This window comes from Amblyraja radiata, chromosome 12 (genome assembly GCF_010909765.2).
Source record: "Amblyraja radiata isolate CabotCenter1 chromosome 12, sAmbRad1.1.pri, whole genome shotgun sequence".
Taxonomy (NCBI): domain Eukaryota; kingdom Metazoa; phylum Chordata; class Chondrichthyes; order Rajiformes; family Rajidae; genus Amblyraja; species Amblyraja radiata.
Window position 1 is genome coordinate 22,013,518 of NC_045967.1, and position 16,183 is coordinate 22,029,700.

Below are 16,183 nucleotides of genomic sequence, written 5' to 3' on the forward strand. Positions count from 1 at the left end.
GATGATCAGCCATGATCATATTGAATGGCGGTGCAGGCTCGAAGGGCCGAATGGCCTACTCCTGCACCTATTTTCTATGTTTATATGGAGGAATTTGCCATTCACAGTCCCATTCCCCACCCATTTACCGGTATGACCATTTCTGACATGGCTCCTTCACATTTCCTGTGAAATGTTAAACTGAAGTCCATTCTGCAGTCCAAAGATTCTAGCAGACAGAAGATTCAAAAAAGAGCAAAACAGTGTTTTTCTCTACATTGTATTTATCCTTCAACTAACTTTTCTAGTTTAAGTTGGTTATTTGTCGTCTAGCTGCTGGTGTCGGCTTGTTTTGTGCAAATGACGAGTGGATATCAACAACGACATTTCATAATTATTAGTGATTGGTGCCAATGTCGTGAAGATGAGTATGGAAATGTTTCACTCTTGTTTCACATTCCTTATCATGTGATGTTTTGGTCTGATCAGATTCTCGTGGACTGGCCTATCTGCCCCATGTTAAGTTTTTGCAGATTAATTAATGACCATTGAATAACATGTGAACTGAAATGAATTCAACAGCCCCAGAAAGGTTGAACAAAAGTGCTGAAAATCTGAAATAAAACAGAATGTGTTGGAAATACTCAGCAGGTTTTGCAGCATCCATTGTGAGAAAAAACATTTTGCATTTTTAATTTGTGGCCTTTCATTGGGCCCCAACCAGAGTATTTGCAGCATTTTTGTTTGGTGTATGGATCTTGCCATCTATTGATGGCCTTCACTTCTTACTGATGATAATTCCTTTGACCTGAAGGCGAGAGACTATTTCTGTTAAATACCAGAATTGAAACCTATTAAAGTTTGCTCTATACAGGGTTTTTGTTTCTAGGACCAGTCCTGGAATGCTGTTGCGGCACTTACTGTGGACCAACCCTGAAGACACATCAGCTGGTTACTTGCCTCATTAGAGGTTGATTGGACTCAATGCACCCATCCTGTTTTTGCTATTTGTCTTTGCCCTCTTTCTGGTGTTGTTACTCGCATCCCGAAACATCATAAAATATCTTGCTCTCTGAATTAGCTCATCACAAAGTGGAAATTCTCAATAGAAAATCTCCAGCTTCAGATTCATCAAATCAAAGTGGACTCACTGCTCAGCAGCACTTACAAATCTGAATAGTTGCCCAGAATGAACTGGTCAATCTTTCTCCTAGTAGCTCGTGGGTTTGATCCTACTGATTGTAATGTCCCCACTCTGAAAGCAAAGGTTTCATCTGTACAATGATTACCAGTGGAAGCCTTGATCAATGGAAGAGATTTGTCGCACTTCTGTCAAGTCGACTCCCAGCAATGACCGGGAACACAGGCATGATTTTGCCCCATAGAAACTTCACCATTTTACTCTACAGTTAATATAAAACTTGCAGTTATCACACCACCAGTGCTCAACACAGACAAGGAATTACACACTGACCTTTTTGCAAGCTAGAACTGCAGAAATGGGCAGGCTAAATTTCAACTAAAATATTAGTATTATGCTCTTTGTGCAACATTTTGAAACTTGTTTTTTCCAAAGTATTGTTCCCTTAAAAGTTTTGCAGAAATATTACCACATGATCTCAGTTGAACTTGAACTTGAGCTTGTGTTTGTAAAATGGTGGCAGTGACTCCAAGCTAAGTGTCCTTGTACATCAATCACTGAAAGTAAACATGCAGGTATAGCAGGCAGTGAAGAAAGCTAATGGCATGTTGGCCTCCATAACAAGAGGAGTTGAGTATATGAGCAAAGAGGTCCTTGTGCAGTTGTACAGGGCCCTGGTGAGACCACACCTGGAGAATTGTGTGCTGTTTTGGTCTCCAAATTTGAAGAATGACATTCTTGCTATTGATGGAGTGCAGCGTAGGTTCATAAAGTCACAAGGGATGGCTGGACTATCATACGTTGAAAGAATGGAGCGATTGGGTTTGTATACACTGGAATTTAGAAGGATGAGAGTGGATCTTATTGAAACATAAGATTATTAAGGGATTAGACACGCTAGAGGCAGGAAACATGTTCCTGGTGTTGGGGGAGGGCAGAACCAGGGGTCACAGTTTAAGAATAAGGGGTAGGCCATTTAGAACATAGATGAGGAATAACATTTTCACCCAGAGTTGTGCATCTGTGGAATTCTCTGCCTCAGAAGGCAGTGGAGGCCAATTATCTGGGTGCTTTCAAGAGAGAGTTAGATAAAGATAGCAGAGCCAAGGGAGAAGGGGAGAAGGCAGGAATGGGGTACTGATTGTGGATGATCAGCCATGATCATGGTGAATGGCGGTGCTGGCTCAAAGGGCCGAATGGCCTACTCCTGCACCTATTGTCTATGGACGTTAAATATTTTAAGTCTTTCCACTCTCAATTTAAATCAATGCTCTAGTTTTAGATTCCTTTACTCTGGGGAGAAAAAGACCATTCACTTTATCTACAGCCCTCATGATTTTATACGTCTCCATAACTTCACCGCTCAACCTCCTACGCTTCTATTGGACTGAGTGAATAGCTCAGTACTTCCTAGCCTCCATGGGAGGTTCCATCTGTGTGATTCTTCCTGTTTGTCCCGGTGCGTAACTGCAAGATGCAAGATCAGTCAGTAGGTGCAACCCACATTGCCCAAGAGGGTGGTGGAGGAGGTACTGAGAACTCCACTTTTGAGAACTGTTCAGATAAGAAAATGACATGGAAGGGAACAGACCAAGCAGTGGAAAACAGGATTAGTGAAAGGAAGGTAATTGGTAGCAGGGACGGACAGCATGGACAGTGGATTCTGTTTTCATGCTGTTTCATTTGTAAATGTTCCAGTTTACAAAGTTATGCCTTTGTTCCTGGCCGCTGATTGGCAGCAGTGTGTAAATCTGGCATAATTGTGGCATCTATTTTTAATTATTACGCAGATGACAACCCCTTGCTTTGTGGGTGAAGCCATTATGAACCAAACAATCTTCTATGTTCAAACCTATGTTCAAACAATGAATCACCAGGAGAATGACTACTGGAGCATTCCATGCATCATTCATATTTGTAGAAGTGCTGCTTTGCTGTGAGCTGACTGTGATTTAATTGACTCAGCCTGGTCAATCATGGCCACAGCTCTCTCCAACATCGAAAGCAACTCCATGAGGTGCTGCCGCATGAAGGTGACATCCTGCACTTCTATGGACTTATGTTCCAATTGTGTTTTGCACCAATATCCTGTGTTCTCAAGTAGTATTTTTTCCTTTTGCTGTCTTTTGCAGAATTTGTATAATTTATCTATAATTGATTCACCAGTTATGTCGGAGACCATATGCTTGTGTTGCTGCTGCAAACAAGGTATAATTGTACTTGTACCTTATTGCACTTACGCACTTGACAATAAATTCAACTTGCCTTGAATCTGGCACTTGGAAACTTTCTGTTAAGAAGTCCGACTTTAGTGTGCTAAATCCAAGTAATAGAGAATTTTTAACAATGTGTTCTGAGATGACGGTGATACTGACAATGCAGGCGTTTATTGCCATTGCGGGTTGCCCTTCAGACTGAAGTTACCTTTATGGTTTATGTGCTGAAGGTGTTTCCACAATTGTGCAGATAGGCAGTTCCAGAATATTGATCCGCTGCCAGAATAACAATTCTGATAAAATGCCTTGCAATTTGCCTTTGGGCTATTATCATTTCAATCTTGAAACAAAATGTTGAAACTCCGGAGACGTAACGAGTACTAAAGAAATAGACATAGAACACCACAGAACAGGAATAGCTCTTCATCCCACAATGTCAGTGGCGAACATGGTGCCAGGTTAAACCAATGTCCTTTGCCAGCACATGAATGCATATCCCTCCATATCCATGCACATATCTAAAGACCTCTTGTCTGCCACTATCATTTCTGCCTCAATTACCAGCCCTGGCAATGTGTTCCAGGCACCCACCATCTTTTCTGTGTTTTGTGTGGGCCCCACACATCTTTAAAGTTTACTCCACTCTTGTTAAAGATATGCCCTCTAGTCTTTGATATTCCCACCCTGGGGGAAAAAAGGTTCTGACTCTAGCCTACCTATGCCTCACATAATTTTTCATGCTTCTATTATGTCTACCTTGAACTTCGGATGTTTCAGAGAAAACAGTCCAAGTTTTCCAATCTCCTCTTATGGCTATTACCCTATAATCCAGACAGCATTCTGCATAACCACTTCTGCACTTCTCCAACCTCTACATCATTTCCGTAATGGGGTGACTAGAACTGTACATCTATGGAGCGAAGAAAATAGGCGACGTCTGAAGAAGGGTTTCGACCTGAAACGTTGCCTATTTCCTTTGCTCCATAGATGCTGCCTCACCCGCTGAGTTTCTCCAGCATTTTTGGCTACCTCCGAGAGTAGTAATCTCTGGAATACTTCCTGTGCCACCTATTAGTGAGGATAGCAATAAGAGGATAAATCGGATGAATGCATGGCTGAGGAGTTAGTCAGGAGGCAGTGATTCAGATTGGACCATTGGGATCTCTTCTGGGGCAGCGATGACCTGTACAAGAGGGACTGGTTTCAGCTGAACTGGAAGGGGGCAATTTCCTTGCAGGAAGGTTTGTTGTGCTATATAAGAGTGTTTAAACCAGAGTGGCAGAGGGTGGGATCCAAAGTAGAGGGTTAGCAAATGGAAGGTGGAGGTTATGACCAGTCAGTCTGAAAGAAAGCACAGGCAGGGAGAGGTTAAGCAATATGCTGAACATTATGAGCTGATGTGTGTTTATTTCAACACAGGCAATATCGTGGTTAAAGTAGATTAACTTTGAGCCTGGATCAGTAAACATCGAATTAAAATATTCTAATTTAGTAATGTGCTCAATGGATAATTGGGGTGGACTTGTTGGGTATAAGGACCTGTTTTCATGCTGTGGCTGAAATGACTCTGTGGCTCCATGACTCTAATGGAAGAGGTCTGGCAAGACCTTTGTGCATGGTTAGCCCTACTGTGCCTGATGCCCAGAGTTTTGCAGGGCCATACCATGAACAAAACGTACATTGGCTTAAGTGCATTGACTTTGATCAGGTTTTTCCTAGTGAGGAAGAATTTCCAGGCCAATGTCTTTGCTTTCACTGCAGACTTCTTGTTAAGAGATAGAGATCCAGAGGGCAATTTCAGAGGCACCTCTCATAGAGCTGCCAGAATGTTCCAGATGTTCTCCAGCTGGACGCCGAACAACAAAGAAATGACAGGGTTTGAATTTATTATTAAACTACTTAATATGATTTGTCTTAGTTTTGTAAAGGAACTGAATGTATCAAGAACAGGAACTTGTGGCTTTGTTTTATTCCAGTCTGCCCTGTGGGACTCTGGCTTGATTGGGTTGGCTAATTTGTTAGCAAATGGAAATACAAGCTGGGGGTCAGCTGTGCAGCCAACAGAATCCCATTGGCTTCCGACGAGTATGTTTAAAACTTCACTGAACATTTTTAAAGTGTAGTTCAGAGTATGGATTTGTTGTTGCCAGCTAATGAACTGCCTTTGAAGTATTGTCATGAATAAACCTATCTAAATTGTTTTGGCTATTTATGTGAGTATCCATAATGAAGCTGTGAAGAAAGGAATATATTTACTCTGTAAATCGCCTTAACCCACAGCGATGCTGTGTTGTATACATTGACTGCCTCAACATTATTCTAGTGCCTTGTTGTTCTGGCCATGCTTATATATGAAGAACTATATGCATCTTTATAGTTGGAACAGAAACCTTCTGTTTGTTTAGTTTAGTTTAGAGATACAGCAGGAACACAGGTCCTTTGGCCTACCGAGTCCACGCCAACCATCGATCACCCATTCACGCTAATTCTATGTTATCTCACTTCAGCATCCCCTCTCTACACACTAGGGGCAATTATACAGAGGCCAATTAACCTATAAACCCGCATGTCTTTGGCATGTGGACCGAGCACCAGGAGGAGGCCCACATGAGAACATGCAAACTCTACACAGACAGCACCTGAGGTCAGCATCGAACCCTGGCCTCTGGCGCTGTGAAACAGTAAGTCTACCAACTGTGCCAATGTGCTGTTCAGGTCTTGACTTTAAATTCAACCAAGTCTTCTGTCTTTGCCTTTAGAGCACGAGTTCCTTGGTAAACAAAGTTACCTGCAATTTGGCATTGAATTGGACACTTCATTTATAGAAGCCACCTGCAGTGGATGTCGGAAATGGAAAACTTAAATTGGTTCAGTAAGGTTGATGTTGTGAGTCTAGACATAAAGGGATAGTACTAATTGTTCACATTTCTTTCTACATCGAACACCATAGAAACAGATTGGCTAGAAATCTAGATGATAATGACCTAGGAACATAAATTGTGAAGAATGTCATTCAAACACCTGGGTGGGACAGATAGTAGATCTATTACCTCACAGCCCTTGAAACCCAGGTTCAGTCCTCCAGTGTTGTATATGTAAAGTTTGCCCAGGTGATCTGGTTTCCTTGCACATCCCAAAATCATGAGGGTTGGGAGGTTAAATCTAATAACCTTAGGTCAGTTGTACAATATTGATGAGGATTGCAGCAGGAATAAAATGGGATTTATGTAGGATCGTTGTAAATTGGTGTACGACGGTGAATGCAGATTTGGTGATCTGAAAAAACTGTCTCAAGTTGGACGACTCGATATTTCAATGGCTTATTCCACCATTTAGTTCAGTTTGGCTAATCTACATTGCAACTTCATTTATCTACCTTGGTTTTATAGACTTTATATCCATGTTACCCCATAAAAGTCTATCAATCGCAATCGCAAAGTTTCAATCAGTGCTTCAATGTGCAAGAATATCGCTCCAAAGTCAAAGACAGAAGGCTTGGTTGAATTTAAATTCATGATGTGAACAGCACAGTGGCACAGCTGGTAGAGCTACTGTCTCACAGAGCCAGTGACCTGGTTGCAATATTCTGAGTTTCCATGTGCTTTATTTCCTGTTACTCGTCCTGAACATCCACTTCAATTTTGTGGTGCCCCTTTTTCGGGACAAGTACTCAAATACAGGAAATGGTTTCTCGAAAATCTATACTATCAAATCGTTTAATTGTATTAACAGGCCTGATTTAGTTTATCCCTTTATATCTCACTTAAGATAATACAAAGAGGATGTGCCTAATTTAACTCTCTTTGTTTGTCGTGAAGTCAATTTGGTGAATCCCTACCCCAACCTTCCTGAGCCAAAGATCTTGTGAGGTTTGGGGCCCAGAACAGAACACACTACTACGCATTCAACCTTTATCTATGGGAGCTTGATACTGAAAGAGTTAATTGGAAAACAAATGATTAATGAATGTGCAACATTGTACACTTCCAATGTTAAAAATGCCCTGATATTTTTAAGGAGATAGTTATCAAACTTAATAGCAGTCTTTTGTAAAGTCTTACTTGCAGCCAGAGGGGTGATTTAGCAATTTTAAATTTGTCTGTGCAACTTGTGAAAATGTTGACCCAATCTAACGACACAATTTTTCAGTGAGATTCAGAAAGCTGATTTCACAAAGTGACTTCTTTGCACCTTACCCACATATTACAGTCAGGAACACAGTAAAGTCAAATATTTGCTGCTGAACAGGCCTGTCAGCAACATGTCATCTCTTTGAACAGTCATCCAGCCCTTAGAACCTACCATGCATATCATCTGCACTGTAACTCCATTTTCCTACCTTCACAATGCACCCCTTGACATGATGTTAGGAAACAATGCCATATGCAGCTATTTTAGGCTTGAGCAGATATATGGATCGTAATATTTATGTAATTTAAGTGCAAGACCATCCTGAACAAAACTAAATGTTTGCCATTACATGACATCCTCATTCTCAAATGCCATCATATCGTGGGAGTTACTATTGACCAGCATCTTACGAAGATCAGCTGAATAAATACCGTGACTGCAAGAGTAGGTTAGAAGTTTGATAACCTGCATCGAGTACCCGGTAACTCATCTCCTGACATCTAAAAACGACTACAATATCTACATTCTATAAGGCAGGAGTGTAATGAAACATTGTCAACTTGCCTGGTTGAATACAGCTGCAACTAGATTGGTAGCACAAAACTCCCAGGACTAAAGGGCTTGTCCCACTGTACGAGGTAATTCAAGAGTTCTGAGTTTCCCCTGATTCGAACTCGTAGGTACTTGGGGCTCTCATGGACATTTTTCACAGTGCTGAAAAAACTTCACGAGTTACCGCGTTTCCCGAGTACCCGCCGTTAGCATTATGAGCCGCTATGAGACATCCATGAGCTCCGACGTAGCCGCTACATACATTCTACGTACTTACCACGAGTTTGATTTTTTTTAAACTCGGGAGAGCTCTTGAATTACCTCGTACAGTGGGACAGGCCCTTAAGCAACCCACTTGTTTGGTGCCCATGTTCCCAGGTCTTCTTCACTCCAGCACCAGTGCTTGATGGCATCCATTGTCTCCAAGATGCACTGCAGTAACTCTCGATGGCTCTTTCAACTACGCTTCTTAAAACTGTGACCTCTACTTTCTGTAAAGGGCAAAGTCAGCAGATCCAAGTTTTGGAAAAAAAAAATCAGTTTCCCTTGAATGTGATTTTATCATCAGTATGTAAAAATCTTTGAGGTTCTGTGGGAGCACTTTCAGCACATCAGCTGTGGTTCAAGCCGCTCACCGCTGCCTTCTCCAGGGTACTGAGGGATGGGCAGTAATTACACACCTTGCTGGCAATACCCACATTCTTTGAGCAAATTACAAAGGGCTTGTAGCAACCAAATTGATAGCTTTAGATGACTCAGAATAAGCTCTGTTCATTGCAACACCAGAGACTTGAACCATCACATTCCTTGGGTTAAAGGTGTAATGATATAATTGCAGTTGTGGCGTTCGAGGGTGGTTAGTGCAGCACACTTGAAGATTAGAGGGCTGTTACAGTGGGATTAATAGAGGTTGCATGAGTACACCAAAGGGAGTGTAGAGGATCATTAACACCATGGAGTTGAATAATTAGACTCAAAACTTGCCCTAAACCCTATCTTGATACATTATCTACCACACTTCAAATTGCTGAAAGCTTCCACTGTCCTTTCTTCGTGCTCTCCATTAATAGGGATTCACATCTGCGTTTATATCATTAAAACTGTAACAACCAGCAAGAGATGCCACACAGAATTTGTCAGTGCACTACCCCTTTAAGAGGTTATCCAGTTGTCATATCTTACAGACTGCTTACGAGTGCCACTCCCTTCAGATGTGTTTTTCTATATAATCTCCATTTGACGAGAAGGGGGGGGGGGTGCATGCGAGGAGGGTGTTGTGTAAATTTTGAACACACATAGTGCCGCTTAGGAGAGCCAATAATGTGTGTGAGAGAGAGAGAGAGACAGTGAGATGCAGAGAGACACAGAGGGACGACATTGTCATCTGCGCTCGTTCGGCCTGAAATTCAGGTATGCCCAGGTACTGTATTTTTCAACTGGCTTCCAGTTGCTGTGTGTCACTGAGAAATGTCATCCCCCTCACCTGCAGGCATTTGCATAAGGAGCAGAGAACAACCATTGGGTGACTGATGTACGTAGGCGTGCCTCACCCAGAACCGGCTTGCTTCTATGTATGTATGTGAGTCTGGTGTGTGAGTCATAGTGAAATATCATGCAGTGGCAGTTGAACTTGTAGTTCTTTTTTTTCTTCAAATTCAGCCATTTCTGTCAGCAGTCAACAAACTAAAAAGAAACTTCTGGGGCAAAGAGGAAAGAAACAGTTTTGAAAGCGGAACTGCTTGACTTCCCGTTCGGTGTTGTGAGACTGTTTGGAGTAGGGTTTCACATCTCGTTGTTCTGCTGTTTCACAGGTGTGGTTTCTTTACGTTTGACTGGAATTTTATTTGCGTGCATAAACAGATACATGGATACAAGGAGCGGCATGGAACTCTCTGCTTCCTGAGGTAATCGATCACTTGATGTATTTTTGTGTTAATGTTCTATCCAAAGGGGGGGGGGGGGGTTGCATTAAATCTGATTTCGCATTCACTGTTGTGAGTTATGTAGAAACTTCAGTTGTTGTGCGGTTGTACTCGTCTCTGCCGAACAGCCCAGGTTCCAATAATCTTGCTTGTTAACTATTAAGCCCTTTTGCTGCCGAGTTTAGTGCTGGTGGTTTTTAATGTGAAATCTATGAAGCTTTGCGGGAGTTCATTGATTTGCAGGTCCATTCTCCACTTCTTTGAAACTGGGAGTGAAAGAAATATTCAATGCTTTGTTGGTATTGGCTTAGTTCTCATCAGTTTGACATGTTTAATTGCTTTGCCAACCTTCCCTTTTCCCCATTTGGTCTCACCGCACCCTGGCCTGGACCATTCCACTGGTCCTTGCTCCCTTTCCCAATGGCTGCCGTTTTGTTCCTCTCAGTACTTGCGGCCCAAAGGTCACCATTAACACCACGAGGTCTGTATCAGACCATTGTCCAAAAGCAGGACAACAGGTGTGTTAAGTGCTCCCTACATTTCCCTACGTTTTACCATTTAGGAGGAACCTTGGAACTTGGGTTTACCTGGCACATCATTGGGTTCTGAGGAGCACCTTTACAAATTTGTATTTTCAGGGCCTGTTTAGAGATGGAATTTCTATCTGGAAGATATTTAGGGAAACACAGTTGAACAAGAACAGGTTGCAAAGGGGATACGTTTCCATGTCATTATCTATGGAATTGTTCCATTAGTGGAGTGATATGCAGTGGGTGGGTTTGGGCTGGTTTGTTTGCGAATGAATGTGTCACCTGACCATTACTTACTGAAAGAGTGATATTGTTGGCTGAGTCTGTGTGAAAGGTGTTTGCCGCTGATAGAGCTAATCCAGGGAGTCTGATTCCAAGTCCACTAAATGGCCAAACTGTTGATTTTGATTTTGCAATTGAGTTTAAATCTTATTGACATGCCAGATCCCAATACAGTTTTAAATATAAAATGTATGTTATATTGCGTGCTTGTTGCACGGACAGTTTTGCGTCTGGGTTTTGTTGTTCTGCAGACTGACTCTCAGAAAATGGATACCATGAAGTTTTAATTGTTTTGTGATTGTGCTGTGTGGGCGTGGGTGTGGTGCTGCAAGTGCCTCCTGCCCCTGGCTACCTTGTCAAGGTTATCAAGTGATCTTTTACATATATGTTGGTGAGCTGCTAAATAATTAGGATGCCACAATTGAGTATGATTACCCATGCCTATATCCTCAGCCTTTTCTCTTCAATCTCCTGCCTCCTCTGCCCCCACCATCTTCATATTCAGCTCAACATACAAGGACCTTAAATGGTTCTGCAGTAAGTTTAAGTCATCCACTCAGCTCTTCTGTCACCACATATCCACTGAGTGTCAGGTAAACCTCATTTAAACCAGGGCCATCCTAGCTCTCTTCTTCCCATTCTCTGGATCACTTGGAGCATCACTCACCCGTGGGACATCTTTTACTGCTTTGATCCCTTCTCACAAAAAAAGAGAGGGGAAAGATTTAATAGGAACCTGACAGGCAACTTTTTCACACAGAGAGTGGTGGGTCTATGGACCGAGCTGCCAGAGTACTATAACACCATTTAAAGACATTTGGACAGGTATATGGCTCGGAAAGGTTTAGAGGGATATGGGTCAAACACAGGTTTGTGGAACTATTGTGGATGGGGCATCTTGGTCGGAATGAAAACGTTGGTCTGAAATGCCTGTTTTCATGCTGCAAGACTATGAATATACTTCCTGGCCTTGGTCTTACTGATAAGGATGTAGGATTATCCTTCTTTTCTAAATGAGCTCCTATTGCTATGGGTTTAACTAAACATATTCCTCTTTCCCTTCGTCCTTGCAAATTGCTGCTCCAGTTTGAAGCTCCCTTTCCTCAATTGTTATCAGTTGGGTTAAGGCTCCAAACCAGGCTCATTCCTAGAGTTTTTTTAATTTGTCTCGCAGTAACTTTCTTTGCTGTACTACTTACGTATCTCACTTTGTCTCCAACTCGAACCCATCCAAAACATTAACCATTGAAGTGATTCACTATCTATTCCAAATGAATGGTGACAATTACCTGCTCCATATTCACTCTCATCAAGCCACCAATTCCTTAATATCAATTGATGTAACAGGTTTCAGGCGAGGAACAGTTCTCAAGCCTGCTCTGCCATTCAAAAAGGTCATGGTTAATCCAATTAGTGTAGACACACTCTCCTTCTACCCCCTGACTCGCACTCAGTTTAAGTGTCTGTCAATCCCTGCCTTGAATGTAAACAATGGCTTGGCCTCCGCATATATCTGGCATATATTCCAAAGGATCACACAACTTTGAGAGAAAAAAAAATCCTTGTTATCTACATCTTAATTGAGTGATCAAAAACTATAATCCTGGACTTACCCTGCCTTTGACTTTGTCCTTTACCATCTGGACGCCCGCAGCAACGGCTGCGGAGGGTGGAGGTCCCGACCACGGGGGGAAATGGAGGAGGTCTGGCCAAGTTCTGTGCCTTCCACCATAGTGATGAATGCTGTGGTGGATGTTTGTGTTATATTTTTTATTGTGGTTGTGTGTTCTTTATTATTGTACCGCTGCTGACAACCCAAAATTCCACCGACCCTGGTTGTGTGGCAATAAATTCTATCAATTCTATCAATCAATCAGAAGAAACATCCTCTCAGCATTCTTCCTGTCAGTTGTTTCAAACCTGGAATCAACCTTGTGATTCTTCTTTGCATTGCCTCCAATGCAAGTATATTTATCCTTGAATATGTAGTCCAAAACTGTGCTCAACATTCCAACTTCTTTCTTACTAATGCCCTATAAAGTTGCATTTGCGCTTCTCAGCTTTAATCTTCTATAATCCTGACAATAAATGAAGGCAAACATTCCATTAGATTTGCTAATTAATTCTTGTACCTGCATCCCAATTATTTGTGTTTCTCAGATCTCATATTCTTTGGTATCACAACATTTCATAGCATTCTTCTCAAATAATAATTTTATTTTTCGTTGTTCCTTTCAAAGTGGGTAACCTCACATTTTCACACATCACACTCCATGTGCCAATTTCATGTCCACTATTTAACCCATCTACATTCCTAGCAAGATTTTTGTACTTGCACCTCTCACACTTTGCTTATCCATGTTTATATCATCAACAAATATACCACAGTACTCATGGTTCCTTCATCTGTCATTGTTACAGATCATCAAGAATTGAGGTCCCAGGACTGATCCTTTGGCACCACTTTAGTTACTGACCGCTAATCTGAAAATGACCCATTTATCCCAACTCTATCTTTTCATAGTAGGCTACACCTGTCCATGGCACTAAATTACTCCCAACCTCCTACATTCTTATCTTGTGCAATGACCTTTCATATAGCAACCTGTTGAATGTTCTTTTGAAATCCAAAATACATAACATCTACTGGTTCTCTTTTATCCAGCCATTTTATAGCACCCTAAACTACAAATTTGTCAAATAAGATTTCACTTTCATAAAATATTTCTACAAGTTGATTATTTTAATCATTTATTTTATTTGAAAGGAGACATCTGCATGTTTTTCAGTTATTGGTCTGAGAATGATCATACCACCATCTGAGTGCTCATTCTTCTCTTGCAACACAAGCTCAGGGGGAGAATGACTTTTACTTGCCAGTGGGTGAGGTTCCGGTCTGAATCTTTAAAGCTTTTGTATAATGTTCCCCAGTGGATTCTTTATCATCTGTGTTCACCAAGGTAATGGTTATCTAAAAATGAAATGAATAAATGTAAAATGCATTGTACAAGAAGGAACTGCAGATGCTGGTTTACACCGAAGTTAGGCACAAAATGCTGGAGGATCTCAGCAGGACAGACAGCACCTCTGGATAGAAGGAATGGGTGATGTTTCGGGTCACAACCATTCTCCAGACGTGACCTGAAATGACACCCACTACTTATATCCAGAGATGTTGCCTGTCCTGCTGCATTACTCCAGCATTTTGTGTCTGTCTAAAATGCATTGTACTTCAGGTTCATAGATTTTTAAATGTTGCCCCCATAAAGCAGATTTTAACGTGAAATTAAAGAGGCATAAGTCAAGTCAAGTCAAGTTTATTTGTCACATACACATACGAGATGTGTCTGAAGTGTCTGAGCGAATGGAGAATGTGATGCTTTCTTCTTTCTGTTCAGATACTGAATGAAGGGATTGTATTTTAAGTGTATTTTAAGAAGCAAAATGTTCCATTCCTTGTGTCGGAAGGAACTGCAGGTGCTGATTTAAATCGAAGATAAACACAAAATGCTGGAGTAACTCAGCGGGACAGGCAGCATCTCTGGAGAGAAGGAATGGGTGACATTTCGGGTCGAGACCCTTCTTCAGTCTGAAGAAGGGTCTTGATGCGAAACGTCACCCATTCTCTCCAGAGTTACTCCAGCATTTTGTGTGTATGTTCCATTCCTTGTTGTGACTGTCCCCAATCTCGATGAGACCACACCAGCAAAACTCAAGGAAGACTTTGACCAAAGTGCCCTTTACCAGCGAAATACTGAGCGTTCAGGGTGAAATGATCAAAACTGATGACTTGGAGCTTCCTGTAAAATTAGCAGCCTAATCATTTAATACCTTTTTATAAAATAATTGACGTAATTATAACTTCCCGCACGATCTGTATAAAACCCAGGCATGCAATCTATTCTGTTAATTATATGTGTGGCCAATAGGTGATATTCGTAACTAACAGTTAGTTTGATTCATAACTTGATTAAGCCAGATTCAGAATCAGGTTTATTATATTTTTTTAATAATTAATTAGCTCTCCTAATTATTTTTATACTATTACAGTGGAAGATAAATGCAGTGCCCCATTAACATTAAGCCAAATCTCAGCTGAATTCACCCTTACCTACGCACATTGTCGAAAATCTAATACTGGTTTCAGGTGCCAGATGCGTTCTAGCTGTGCATTTTGCAATAGTTTGGGTAATTCTGTCCCAAACTTATGTTTTAAATCTAAATGTAATAGGTTTTCGTAACTTTTGTGATATTCAGTTTAAATGTAACTTAAAAACAAATTGACTTTGTTCTGCTGTCATCACACTTCTCCTTCAAATCCCTCAATTTTGGATTACATTACTAGGTTCATAGGACGATGCATAGGACGATTACCTATTAATAGGGTCACAACTTTCTTCAGTGAAAGTTGAGGGCTTCTGTGGAATCCATGCAGTAGAAATTCAGCCCAAAATGTGTAATAGAAAGTGACTGCATTTTGAACCCTGCTCCTGAAATTCAGCGGATTATAAGAATTGAGCGGAAGAGTTGGTCATCTGGCCCTGTGAACCTGTTCCACCAATAAGATCATGGCTGATTTTATTTCATGGGGCAGAACCCGAATAGATGAACTATTGCAGATTGCACGTAGCACAGGTCAGAGGCTGGTCTCAAGTGTCGCTCGTGCTTCTTCAGTATTTGCCTCCACTACCCGTCCTGTGACCAATTATTCTATGGCTTGAGTCTGATGTGTCTTTGTTATTCTCTGTCTCCGTACCTGGAAGCTGCAGGAGGGGATGGTCTCCCAATGTTGATGAAGGCACACTGCAGCACTAGGGTGGAAGAGTGGTGCAGCTCATAGTGCTGCTGCCTCACGCGCCAGTCCTGACCTCCAGTGCTGCCTGTACAGGGTTGGCACATTTTCCCTGTGGGTTTCCTTCCAGTGCTTAATTTTCATACAACATCCCAAGGTTGTTTGGTTAATGTAAATTGCTCTTGTCATGAAGGTGAGTTACAGAATCTGTGGGAATTAATGTGGATGTGGGGAGAATGAAGTGAGATTAGTGCTTGATGATTGGTGTAGACTCAGTGGGATGAAGGGCCTGTTTCTGTGCTGTATGAGTCTGTCTCCATGAAACTGCAGGTGCTTTCGGATGGATCTAGTGTACCTGCCTTGCAGATAGTGATTTCACTGGATCGGGACAGGAAGCTGCCCACCTCCTGAACGTAAAGGGAAGCCTGGGAGTTACGCTGACCAGAGGACAGACACTCTAGGGGTCTGACCCTCCCTACCTCACTCCTTTACCCTTGTTCCAACCTGCCACAGCGCTGACTCATGCAGAAATGTTCCGTACACCCCAATTTTATTTGGTTTAATTTGCAGAGTTTTGTAAGACTGAAAAAAGGAACTGGTCGTGCGCACTATAACCACCCATTCAATTATGGAACTTG

General features: G+C 41.7%; 1 protein-coding gene across 7 annotated transcripts in view; it reads left to right on the forward strand.

The window, feature by feature from the left end:
• Window positions 1-16,183, forward strand: part of LOC116979003 (ETS-related transcription factor Elf-1-like) — a 250,808-nt gene that overhangs the window by 58,013 nt on the left and 176,612 nt on the right. For 2 of the 7 annotated variants that reach the window (XM_033030378.1, XM_033030379.1), the window contains one exon: window positions 9,831-9,923. The exons of 1 other annotated variant lie outside the window; for it this stretch is intronic. The gene's annotated coding sequence lies outside the window, so the exon portion shown is untranslated. Of the gene's footprint in view, window positions 1-9,412; window positions 9,430-9,560; window positions 9,924-16,183 lie in introns of those variants that run through there. 4 more of the 7 variants (XM_033030381.1, XM_033030382.1, XM_033030380.1 and 1 more) reach the window with 3 other exon arrangements.